Source organism: Homarus americanus, unplaced genomic scaffold (assembly GCF_018991925.1).
Source record: "Homarus americanus isolate GMGI-L3 unplaced genomic scaffold, GMGI_Hamer_2.0 scaffold50564, whole genome shotgun sequence".
NCBI classification, from domain to species: Eukaryota; Metazoa; Arthropoda; class Malacostraca; order Decapoda; family Nephropidae; genus Homarus; species Homarus americanus.
In genome coordinates this window covers 3,165,826-3,179,534 of record NW_024715014.1, presented here as the reverse complement: position 1 = coordinate 3,179,534, position 13,709 = coordinate 3,165,826, and the positions used below count along the sequence as shown (strand labels likewise).

The window sequence follows — 13,709 nt, the reverse complement described above, 5'->3', positions numbered from 1 at the left end:
CAAACACAGCTCATTAACCTCACACACCTGCAAACACAGCTCATTAACGTCACACACCTACAAACACAGCTCATTAACCTCACACACCTGCAAACACAGCTCATTAACCTCACAAACCTACAAACACAGCTCATTAACCTCACACACCTACAAAACACAGCTCATTAACCTCACACACCTACAAACACAGCTCATTAACCTCACACACACCTACAAACACAGCTCATTAACGTCACACACCTACAAACACAGCTCATTAACGTCACACACCTACAAACACAGCTCATTAACCTCACACACCTACAAACACAGCTCATTAACGTCACACACACCTACAAACACAGCTCATTAACGTCACACACCTGCAAACACAGCTCATTATCCTCACACACCTACAAACACAGCTCATTAACCACACACCTGCAAACACAGCCATTATCCTCACACACCTACAAACACAGCTCATTAACCTCACACACACTACAAACACAGCTCATTGACGTCACACACCTACCAAACACAACTCAAACGTCACACACCTACCAAACACAACTCATTAACCTCACACACCTACAAACACAACTCATTAACGTCACACACCAACAGATACAATGACCCCGTAACATAATGACACAATAGCGTCACCTGGGACTCTGGGAGATAATCTGGTATAATTAGGCAATACATCAGGTGAATTATAGACCTTCTACAGTACATATTACAGGTAGTGGCAGCAGCATCCCAGGTATGAGGGTAATTAAGACAAACTGTGGTAAGAGATGTTATTGTGGTGTGGGTGTGGGTGTGTGTGGGTGTGGGTGTGGGTCTCTCTCTCAAAATTATAATAATATCTTTAAAACGTCATTATTTCCTTTCACTTTCTCAAAAAAAAATAATAATCTCACGACACAAACATTCTTCGTAAATCAACATAAGTGAAAGGAGAGATCATCAGCGTTATCATAGACGGTGTTAAGGAGAAGACATGGAGAGAAAGGTGTTAATTGTGTACACCTGCCCGCACACCTTCCCGCACACCTGACAGCACACCTGACCCACCCATCTGTTCCTTCATGTCGTCTACAGATGCCGTGTGAAGTGTAGGAAACTGCGTATTGTTATATGTACGTAAATATTTAATTATGAGGGCAACAACCCAACCCAACCCAACCCAACCGAACCAACCGAACCCAACTCAACCGAACTCCAACCTAACCCAATCCGAAATCCCAATCTAACTGAACCTAACCCAACCTCGAACCCAACCCAACCGAACCCAACCGAACCCAGCCGAACCCAACCCAACCGAACCCAACTTGACCTAACCTAACCTTGTCCATCTGAGAGAGAAGAGAAGCAAAGTAAATATCTGACATCAGGGTGTAAAAGATTGTAAATTAGTCTCATTTACAGTCAACAAAACATTACGGTACAGGTAAAGTCTTATTTGGACTCGGGGAACTGAGAAGGGGTGGGTGGATGGAGGTGGGGTGGGTGGTGGGTGGAGGTGGGGTGTATGGGTGGGGTCGGAGAATGAGTGGGTGTGGTCGGAGGATGAATGGGTGGAGAAGGAGAAGGAGAAAGGAGGAGGAGGAGGAGGAATGGAGGACGAGGAGAGGGTGAATTCAGGTAAAGTTCACACCTCCCCACCACCCCCTCCCACCCCTCCCACTCCCCCCGTTATCACAGCAACACAGAGAGTCATCTCACCACCCCTCTCATCCCCCACCCTCCCCATCAGCTGGTGTTGTTGTTGCTGCTGTTCCCGCCACCCTCCCTCCTCCCCACACTCTCCAAGCTTACTCAGTGACTCAGACTCGGTCATGACAATCAGAGCTAGAGTCAGTATTGGCCCGGCAGCCGTCCAGTGAGGTTGAAGCCATACGCGCTCTCATCCCACTTCCGACCCACGTGTTTTATCTCTTCACTACACAGAAGATCTTAGAATTTATTTAATATCTCAGTAATATATTATCACTAAATCACTACTGGTTGATAGAGATATTGAACATTTTTATTACAGATAGATATGATAATTATTAGAGTATCTTTCTGATTTGTGTAAACTCGAAACAAAAACTGATCGAATTATTTTCAAATTATTCATCGGTAACGTGATATTATTCTAAGTCTGTGTTGCCGATATTTAGGTCTCAAGAATTCTGCACAGTCTAGTTAAGGTAAGTTATTGTAGTCATTTCACTTAGTTTTTTTTTTATATCACAAACCAATAAACGTAGTTGTTATTATAATGCATCTCGACAAACTAATTCTATGTTGATGTTATGATGTTATTACTCCGCTTCAACGACAACTAAGGTCTTTAACCGAGTGACAAAGCAATTACACTAATACATACACACATACATACATACATACATGCATACAAACATACATACATACACACGCACACATGAACACAAATACACACACACATATGTACGTCCATCCATCAATCAACTTCTCCGTCTCTGTCTGTCTATCTATCTGTCTGTCTGTCTGTCTGTCTGTCTGTCTACTCACAGCATCACAGCGATAAACAACACCGACGGCCTTTACGAGTTAGTGAAGGCATCGTGTGTTACGCTAAGAGCCACTCACATAGTTACCTTACCTGGGGTCCACGATGGGTGAGGCAAGAGTGGTGGGGGAGGTCAGGGCGGGGAGAGAGGTGAGGGACTGGGTGGGGGTTAGGGAGGTAGGGGGAGAGAGAGAGAAACAAAGAAATATGTACAAAGAGAAGATAATAATAGGTCAGTATACCCCCCCATCCCCTCCCCCTTAATTCGTCGTGTTGACCTCTGACCTCCAGTGAAACTAAGATGTGGTCATAATAGTTCTTGTACTCACAGGTCGGTGAGGTACAGATGTGACGTCAAAGAATTTCCTTAGGTTTATTATTTTGTTTTTGTTTTTCGCTGTTTTAGTGGGTTTTGTTTTGGTTTATCGTGTGTTTTTTTTCGCTCATTTGTCTTCGCTGTTTTCGTTGTTTTTCTGTTTTCTCGTAAATCCTGTTAATTGTTTGTTTTGTTTTCGCTGTTTTCGTTGTTTTTCGTGATTCTTGTTTATCATGAAGGAGAAAGAGAGTGAGAGAATGAAAGAGAAAAGAAACGAAAGAGAGAGATAGAGAGACAACGAAAAAATAGACAACAAGAGAGAGAGAGAGAGAGAGAGAGAGAGAGAGAGAGAGAGAGTGTGTGTGACAGAGAGAGAGAGAGTGTGTGACAGAGAGAGAGAGAGAGAGAGAGAGAGAGAGAGAGGAGTGACAGACAGAAGAGAGAGAGAGAGAGAGAGAGGTGAGGAAAGACAGACAGAGAGAGAGAGAGAGAAAGTGTGAGGAAAGACAGAGAGAGAAAGAGGTGGAGTGAGTGACACAGAGAGAGAGAGAGAGAGAGAGAGAGAGAGAGAGAGAGAGAGATAATCACCAGGGGAAGATTTCAGCCATGTTAACGCAGAGGATAAAGGCGTCGGTTGTGTAACATTACCCGAGACCTCCACCCAAAATCACCTGAAGGTTAGTCCTCCCACAAGATTATTTCACCTTAACATTAACCTAACCTAACCTAACCTAAACCTAACCTAACCCAAACGAACCTAATCTAATCCCAAACAAATCTAACCAAATCTAAACCTAACCTAACCTAACCCTAACCTAACCTAATCCCAAACGAACCTAATGTAATCTAGCCTAATCTAATCCCAAACAAATCTAACCTAATCTAACCTAACCCTAACCTAACCTAACCTAACCCTAACCTAACCTAACCAAGACCGTAAACTGTAAATCAACAGACACAGCAACGACGAAGGTGTTGAGGTCTCCAAGCGCCTCTCTCCCGGTCAAGTCTCTGCAGGGCGCCGGTGAGCAAACCTGACCCCCCCCTCCTCCCCTCGCAGGTATACAATGGGGCTTTGGTGGTTTGATGGAGGAGGTGGTGGTGAGGGGGAGAGGGAGGATAGAGAGAGAAAGAGGGGTGGAGAAAGAGAGGGAGGATAGAGAGAGAAAGAGGGGAGGAGGAGAATAGAGAGAGAAAGGGGGGTGGGGGATAAAGAGAGGGAAGAGGAGAAGGAGGACAGAGAGAAAGGGAGGGAGACATAGAGAGAGAGAAAGAGAGGGGGGATAGAGAGAGAAAGGAGGATAGAGAGAAAGGGAGGGAGAGATAGGGAGAAACAGAGAGAGAGAGAGAACGTTGGAGAATATCGTACATAGGAACTAGACAATAATAAATGATGATTTTAACAACAGCCGTCCAAGACTTTCACTCAGGTGTTCAGGGAGACTCACCTGATGATTAGACACCCTAGCTTATCTCACCTGATGATTAGACACCCTAGCTTATCTCACCTGATGATTAGACACCCTAGCTTATTTCACCTGATGATTGCAAACCCTAATGCTAACTTAACTTAACCTAATCCCCAGGTAACGTTAGGTTATTTAATAAGTTGAGTGTGTCTAATCATCAGGTGATCCGTCAGACGTGCGACAAAAAATCGACACAAAGACAGACAGACAGAGACAGGATGACCGAGAGAGGATGAAGGTAATAATAACTGATCCTAGCATGACCCAGGAGGACTTTCACCTGAGGACTTTCTGTCTGTTAATACAAGGCATCCTGCAGCGCCTTGTATTTGGTGGAAGTCTTGCAACACATCCTACCACATCCTAACTCAGAGATTTAATCCTCATGTTTTTTGTAATATTGTCCAAGGCTTTACGATCCTGTTGGTGAGGTCTCTGTGATATCCTTCAACCACTTCCCCTACAACATATCCTGAGTCCTCCTTCAGGCTACTCAGACATCCTACCACACCTGATGTTATAAGAGAAAGGCTGTAGCACCTCCTTCCTGAAATCCTGGTACCAAAGGGATGAGGCAACAGTTAAGGAATAAGGAGCCGTAGAGGAGCCGTGTTATAATGATTGGCCTCTCCAGTCACCTGTCATTTGGGTTCTTCTGCAGGTGTTGAAGTCGAGACCCTAATACGTGGTGTTCCGCTAGGTGTTTGTTTACCTCCTTCTACAGTTAGGTGTTAAAGGATCCTCTCTCAACCTACTGGGGAAATCTGATAACTCGTTCTTAGTAATTTGCAGGATATTTCACGCTGGAGTCCTCTAGTCCTATGGGTAAAGTCCCACGACCGATAAGAAGACAGATCCCTTTACCTTAATCCCTCTACAGTTTGTTGAAATGCCTCTAGTAATCCTACAGCACATTCTACCTTCTTCCTTCAGTCATTTAATGGTATCCAATCCTGCAAATTAAGTCCTATAACACATCCCTTCATCACATCCTTCATCTACGCGCCTCCTACCCTCGAAATGAAGTCCTACTACACATCCCACGTAAGATCCTTCACCTACGTCCATCCTGCAGTCGTTCAAGGCAGTCTTACATCCTTTGACCCCGCAGGAGGAGCTTTACAAGTCGTGCGTTCCTTGGGTCGTAAAATTTGACCCGTCTGGCATTGTGAATCAGTGGGAGTGAAGGGCAGGTGGAGACAAGGGAGACGACAGAGAGAGAGAGAGAGAGAGAGACGGAGGGAGAAGGGTAGAGAGAGAGAGAGAGAGGGGGAGAAAGGTAGAGAGAGAGAGGGGGGAGAGAAGGAGAGAGAGGGGGAGAGAAGGAGAGAGAGGGGGGTTAAGTAAGGGGGAAGAGAGAGAGAAGGGGGGTGGTAAGTGAGAGAGAGAGAGAGAGAAGAGAGAAGGGGTAAGTAAGAGAAAGAGAGAGAACCATCACTTTAGATCACATTCCCCACTAAGAACCAAGCCCACCTGTCCCCAATTACCTCCCTAAACAACGTGTCATTTCTCCTTGTCTGAGAATAAGTTACCATCATAGTTCACGTTTATTATCATCATTAGCTTTGTCATTGTTATTATTTACGCTTCAGGAGGTTTTAATTTATCACTTGGGTGGAGATAATTTTTGGAGGAAGGATTTTTTTTTTGTGTGTCTTTGAGTGTTGATGTGATTTATTATTATTATTATTGTTATCATTATTATTGTTGTTGTTGTTGTTGCTGATGTTATTGTTATTATTGCTGTTGTTGTTGTCGATGTTATTGCCATCATTGTTGCTGATGTTATTGTTATTATTGTCGTTATTACACAGAATTAAAGACATTCCCCAGTTGTCTCAGATCCACACATGACACATTGTTACCAGTAGTCAAGTGAATGTACCTTGAGCCGCATTATAACGCCTTAGGTGATATTTTACTTTCATTGTTCATTTACTGTCAGGTGGTGAAGAAATTATGGCCGAGATTATTCATATATATATATTTTTTAAATTATAATGAAGTTTATGTTGAGGTTCATTATTTATTTCGTAATTTATTTAATATATTTTGTTTTTATGTATGGTTAGCTTATTTCACCTAAAGATTAACGACCTTAACGCTAACCTAACCTAGCCTGTCCTAACCTAACCTAGTCTATCCTAACGTAAAGCTAACCTAACCTAGCCAGTCCTAACCGAACCTAACCTAACCTAACCTAGCCTGTCCTAACCGAAGCTAACCGAACCTAACCTAGCCTGTCCTAACCTAACCTAGTCTATCCAAACGTAACGCTAACCTAACCTAGCCAGTCCTAACCGAACCTAACCTAACCTAACCTAGCCTGTCCTAACCGAACCTAACCTAACCTAACCTAGCCTGTCCTAACCTAGTCTATCCTAACGTAACGCTAACCTAACCTAGCCAAGCCTATCCTAACCTAACCTAACCTCACCTCATCCCCCTAAATAGCGTTAGGGTAGTTAACCTCCAGGGTGAAATAATCTAGGGTGGATATACCTCATGTTATTCTTCGTTTTTATACCGCGCCACCAGTTCTATCATCCGTCATTTACAATGGTCTGTCTGTCTGTCTCTCTGCACGACTTGCCTTGTTTCTGCCTCCCTGCCTCCGACCCTTTCACCCTTCACCCTATGTTAACTATCTCCCTGTATCCTCCCTGCCTCTGCATTCCTTTCATTCCCCGTCCCACTCTATCTGTCTGTCTGACCTCCCGTTCATCTAATTCTTCAGTTTTCAGGTCAGTCATTTAGGTCATGACCCTGGCACTATACGAGTCAGGTCATCATAGTAAGTGACCTTTAACCAATCGACTCTTGAATAGTAAATAAACTCCCTTAATACTTTGGTCATGTTTCACCAAAAGATAATAATATATTTTTATAAATTGTTCAAATACAGAATAAACTTTCGGGGCGATGATCCGTCCTTACGTCAACTAACTCAGCACATGAGAGGAACTTAAACCTAACCTAACCTAACCTGAGCCAGCAATTTTCAGTATACTTCTGTAACGAGACTACATCAAACACAAGCGAGATATTACAGCATCTTCTATAAATATTTAAAAGCGACAAGTATAACTCATCTTGAAACACCAGGTCGAAAATGAAAGTTGTCAGCAAGGAGCATATAGACTACCAAGAAGGGAAGCTCAGATGTCTTTATTGAATACTAATACGTGGCGCGTGATGAGACCGGAGTTTCTCGTCTTCTTTAATTAGACACGATATTTTTTCCCCCCTCCTTGGTTCCTACGTCTGGCAGGGTGGGAGTTTTGTTTACGCTAGTTGCAGTTGTCGTACCTAGGGAACTTACTATCGTAATGAGAGATGGGTCATGAGAGGCAGAGAGAGCTAGAGATAATGAGAACATGGTACTCTTATCTATCTCTCTCTCTCTCTCTCTCTCTCTCTCTCTCTACTTGACTCATCAGGGGGAGATAAGGGAAAAATTAAAGTTGTATACCACGGAAAAAATAACAGTGTTGACTTTATACTCAAAATAACTAATAATAATACTACTCATGTTGCAGTTTTTTGTCGTTCAGTGTTAATAATATGAAGCTTATCTTTATCACGGGGTCAGTCAGATAAGATAAGAGGAGGGGTATTAGCGGGTATTACCGAGCGAGGTAATTAGTTGGAGCATCTGAAGCTTAAACACACCCAGCTTTGTTTTCACTTAAGATTGGGGGTCTACTAGAACTGGGGCCTTTTTGGACAGGGGCCTACAAAGACTAAAGCTTATTTGACCTGTAACTGTAAGGAATAGCAACAACGACACGAATATCTGGCAACAGTGTCATAACCCATAAAACAAGGATCTGGCAACAGTGTCATAACCCATAAAACAAGGATCTGGCAACAGTGTCATAACCCATAAAACAAGGATCTGGCAACAGTGTCATAACCCATAAAACAAGGATCTGGCAACAGTGTCACAACCCATAAAACAAGGATCTGGCAACAGTGTCACAACCCATAAAACAAGGATCTGGCAACAGTGTCACAACCCATAAAACAAGGATCTGGCAACAGTGTCATAACCCATAAAACAAGGATCTGGCAACAGTGTCATAACCCATAAAACAAGGATCTGGCAACAGTGTCATAACCCATAAAACAAGGATCTGGCAACAGTGTCACAACCCATAAAACAAGGATCTGGCAACAGTGTCACTTCTTTTACAGCCACGGTACTACAGTGTTGTGTACGGGGTCACGTGTTCTCATAGCAACATCAGGTGACCCCAGGTTAGCTTGTTAGATTTGTGAGTTCAGTTAGTTAGCGAGAATAGTGATGTTAGTTAGCGAGAATAGTGATGTTAGTTAGCGAGAATAGTGATGTTAGTTAGCGAGAATAGTGATGCTAGTTAGCGAAAATAGTGATGTTAGTTAGCGAATAGTGATGCTAGTTAGCGAAAATAGTGATGCTAGTTAGCGAAAATAGTGATGTTAGTTAGCGAAAATAGTGATGTCAGTTAGCGAGAATAGTGATGTCAGTTAGCGAAAATAGTGATGTTAGTTAGCGAAAATAGTGATGTTAGTTAGCGAAAATAGTGATGTTAGTTAGTGTTACGCCGTCTCTTAATTTACTTATATATCCAGGTTCTAGGCGTAACCAAACAAAAAAAGTGAAGTAAATTGAAAGGGAATAAAAATAAATAAAGTAAACCTTTAAGATTTTAGTTAATTAAATATTAACACAATAAAGAGCCTCGTAGGCTGTCACAACAAATTGATTTACCATCGAAACTTTTAAGACACAAATGATACTAAACATCGAAACATCAAAAGAATAAAAATAAAGCATTGGATTACGTTAACACTGCATAAACATATAAAAACTAACACTGAAATTAACTAACGTGAAACAACACTGAATTACTTAAATGTAACGAAGCAAATACTGATGGACATAAATAGAGACATAAATAGGAACTCACATAGATATACCACATTGGTGGCGACAGGAACAACACAAATAAATTAAGTATAAATCACAGGCGACGAGTGTCACTCAAAGGATGTGAACTGTATGACAAGAGGACTGAACTACCTCCGTCAGTTGGTGGGTCCTATATATAAGGTCGGTTCCCGCCACGCGACCCGCCGGTGGGTCGTTTAACGATGCAGATGGTCGTTAGAGAACAAAGAATGCTGGTTACAATACAAAATGGGTTTGAACAAATAATAACAGTTAAAACCTTAACAGCACAGGGTTAAGGTGACTAGATTATATAATAGTAAATACAACACATCATTACAGGAATAATATGGAGCATGGAAGCATGTTATATAACAAAAAATAGAAAAATACGACACGGTAGTAACATTAGCGAGAATAGTGATGTTAGTTAGCGAGAACAGTGATGTTACCAAGCGAAAGAGAAGTAACATTAGCGAGAAAAATTAACATAAGTCAATTACTGTAGTGTTGTTAGGAGTGATAAGTGAGGGAAATTTTGAGTGACGAAAGATATATAAACATTAACATTAGATAAAATAAACATCGGGATAATCTTCAGGTGAGTTATTTGTTTATATTCCTCAGTAAACACCACACAGGTCTCTAAAGGTCATTGTAAACACCACAAATTAGGCACCACACAGGTCTCTAAAGGTCACTGTAAACACCACAAATTAGGCACCACACAGGTCTCTATAGGTCATTGCAAACACCACAAATTAGGTTAAATAAAAACAGGTAAGCATTATTACTGAATTTACCTGGTTGAATTTCACATAATTTCGGCTATTATATGATTACTGAAATTCAGCTCCAGTGATTGTAGTTTTTGTGTGAGTTATTGTGTGTTGTTGCGTGTTGTTGCGTGTTATTGCGTGTTGTTATCATACTTTGGGTAAATGATTAGTTATCTTTTATTAGCGAAGGTCAAATACTGTTGATAATAACAACACATAATTACGTACACAGACAGAGATCAAAACATACATACATACATACATACATACATACATACATACATACATACATACATACATACATACATACTGTACATACATACATACATACATACATACAGAGATAGAGATGAATATAGACTGACTAAACACACACACACACACACACACACACACACACACACGCTCAGTTATCAAACTAGAAGTACAGTTTTTTCCGACAAGTTGTAAACCTGACCACAAGGGCAGAGTGACTGGCAGTTTCTACCCGTGGGAGGTTGGTGGAGGTTGAGGGAGGTTGGTGGAGGTTGAGGGAGGTTGGTGGAGGTTGAGGGAGGTTGGTGGAGGTTGGGGAGGTTGGTGGAGGTTGAGGAGTTGAGTGGAGGTTGGTGGAGGTTGAGGGAGGTTGGTGGAGGTTGAGGGAGGTTGGTGGAGGTTGAGGGAGGTTGGTGGAGGTTGAGGGAGGTTGAGGGAGGTTCTGTTGGCTGATGAGGTTAGGTTACATTTGGTTAGGTTTGGTTCGGTGAGGTTAGGTTAGGATGAGGGTGTCTAATCTTCAGGTGATCTCGTTATCAGGTCTCTCTCTCTCTCTCTCTCTCTCTCTCTCTCTCTCTCTCTCTCTCTCTCATGGTGATAAAATAATAGTTCAAGTGACTCCGGCCATAATGTTTCTCGACCGTGCGTTAAGTCAACTCATGGCGTCAGGTTAAGACAGAAAAACCAATCAGAAACGCTGCCAATATCCCTCGGAGGTTATAATTGGTGGTTAAGGAGTCCCGTACTCTCGTGATCGATGTCTCCTAATTGTTTTATATATTTTTTTTCCAGTATTGGTGGATTATATTTACCGTTACTGATGTAGTGACACACATACACACACACACACACACACACACACACTCACACACACACACACACACACACACACACACACACACACAGGCACACACACACACACACACACACACACACACACACACAACACACACGAATGCCTTTGTTTACTTACCGTCTGTTAGTCTATCCTGGGGTCTGTATCAGTTACGCCTTACTACCGTAGCTTTGGTCATCCCGCCGTCAAATTTGGCCATTGAGGTGTTGGTTCCCCCTTAGAGTGGTTCTAAGGGGGAGGGGTTTAAATAAGGGGGGGATTTATTTAAGGGGAGTTATTAAAAGACACTTCGTACGGCTACCACCACTACCACCACTACCACCACTACTACCACCACTACCACTACTACCACCACTACCACCACTACTAGTCTTTCTTAAGTGTTGATATAGAATGAATTGTTGTTGTTGGTGGTGGTAAGCCCAGAGGTAAACAAAAATTAGTATTAATTAATTAATAGAGAATTAGTAAGTGAATGGAAGGTATTAATTAGTAGAAATTAGTAAAGGGAGGTGGTGGTGGGTGGATTAGTTGTTAGTTGAAATCACTACTTCCGGCTTCTGCCCCTGAAGGAGGAAGTTATTTGAGTGAGGCGGCCAGTGGTGATTGACTGGTGATTGCGAACGGGATTGGGTTGTTTGCTGGTGAGGAGGGTGTGGGGGAGGGGAGGAAGGGAAGAGGAAGAGAGGGTTGGAAAGGGAAGGGAAAGGGGCGATAAAGGGAGTAGGAAAGGGAAGGAGGAAAGGAGGAGGGTTTGCAAGAGAAGTGGATGGAAGGAGAGGAGAGGAGAAGGAGGAAAATAGGAAGAAGAAGGGGAGGGAAGGGGAGGGGAGGAATGAAGAAACAGGGAGGGGAGGGAAGGGAAGGGGAGGAGAAGGAAGGAGAGGAAGGAAGAAACAGGGAGGGGAGGGAAGGGAAGGGGAGGAGAAGGAAGGAGAGGAAGGAAGAAACAGGGAGGGGAGGGAAGAGGGAAACAGAGCATTAAAACGGTTCTGATATTTTTTGGAGTCGTATTTTTTTCTTCCTTTGTATACAAGGATTCAGCCTGCCCCGAGCCTTAGGTGTGCCCAGGTGTGTCTGGCCCACCTACACCTGCCTCAAGTCTAATTAATATGTTCTCAGGTGTGTGTGTAAATAATAATAATGTACCTTTGATTACCTGTCTGGCTCATGTCTGTCTGTCTGTCTGTGAGGCAACTTGACAACCTACATGCACGAATATCTGATGGCGGAATAATTGTACCGTGACGCATAACACATAACGCACTCCACCACGCATTACGCAAATTTTATATAACGCAATTAAAAAGCATGCGTAACACTTCCTGCCTCCTTGTGTGTCGTGGTTGTGATGGTAGAGTTGTAGTTACTAGTTGTTGATGTTGTACATGCCCCCCCCTCCCTCTCTCCACCATTCCAAGCGCGTAAGAATGACACGAACTCGATGGGTTAAATTATCGTTTTATTATTGTTTTATTTTCCATTCATATTTTGATACATACATACATACATACATACATACATACATACATACATACATACATACATACATACATACATACATACATACATACAAACATACATACATACATACATACATACATACGCACACCTGAAAGAGTACCTGTATAATAAATCTCATAACCTCATTGGCTTAGCGAGGTCTGTGGAATGAACTAATAATCTGATTGGTAGATGGGTACAGTGCGTTACAGTGAATGTGACATGCGTGTAGGGGAGACTGTTACGTCACACCGTCACACTGGACTGTTACCGTCAGATGCACTCTTTCCTGGTGTGATGTAACGCTAAATAAATGTATGTAGTAGCGAGGAAAGTAACATTTATATTACTTTTTAACTTATAATAATAACATGAATATTAAGTGTAATTTTATCAAAGTATCATTGTTCAGTAAATTAACACCAAAAGTTCAATTTTGTTACACGAAGAGGGTGAACAATTATAACCCGATAAAACACATTTAATGAGGTATCTATCACGCCCCTATCGTTAAGTAACACATTAGTAACACTCAGTAACACATTCGGGGCGGCGTTTAGTGGTTCAGTAAGGTATATATATCACGGTTGTGTTTAATGTGTGCTCGGCTGCCCTGCGTGACTGGAAGAATCAACAGGTAATAATATAAACTGTTATGTTATAAGAGAAGTAACGTGATGTAGTCTAGGTGTAACGAGGGGCTTGGTAACGAGGGGGGGGTTGTTATTAATGTGGTGGTGACGTGTTGTTATGGTATAAGAGTTGGATGACCTGAAAATTAATCATCATAGCTTGTTTCATCTCAAGGATAATCACCTTAACCTAACCTAACCTTAACCTGACCTAACCTAACGTAACCTAACCTAACCTAACCTTAACCTAACCTAACTTAACCTAACCTTAACCTAACCTAACCTAACGTAACCTAACGTAACCTAACCAAGTGTCCAGGAAATTCTGTCCACAACTGTACATACGATGAGCAGTTATACAAACGTTGGTATAATCACTATGTCAACGAGCCAGTCAACGAGGCCAGAGTCAAGGTCAACAAAGCCTTCCTGAACACACACACAC

General features: G+C 42.2%; 1 protein-coding gene across 1 annotated transcript in view; it reads left to right on the top strand.

The window, feature by feature from the left end:
• The first annotated feature begins 1,831 nt into the window (after positions 1-1,831).
• Positions 1,832-13,709, top strand: part of LOC121853154 (prolyl 4-hydroxylase subunit alpha-2-like) — a 49,175-nt gene continuing 37,297 nt past the window's right edge. The window contains exon 1 of the mRNA XM_042347111.1: positions 1,832-2,180. The gene's annotated coding sequence lies outside the window, so the exon portion shown is untranslated. The remainder of the gene's footprint in view (positions 2,181-13,709) is intronic.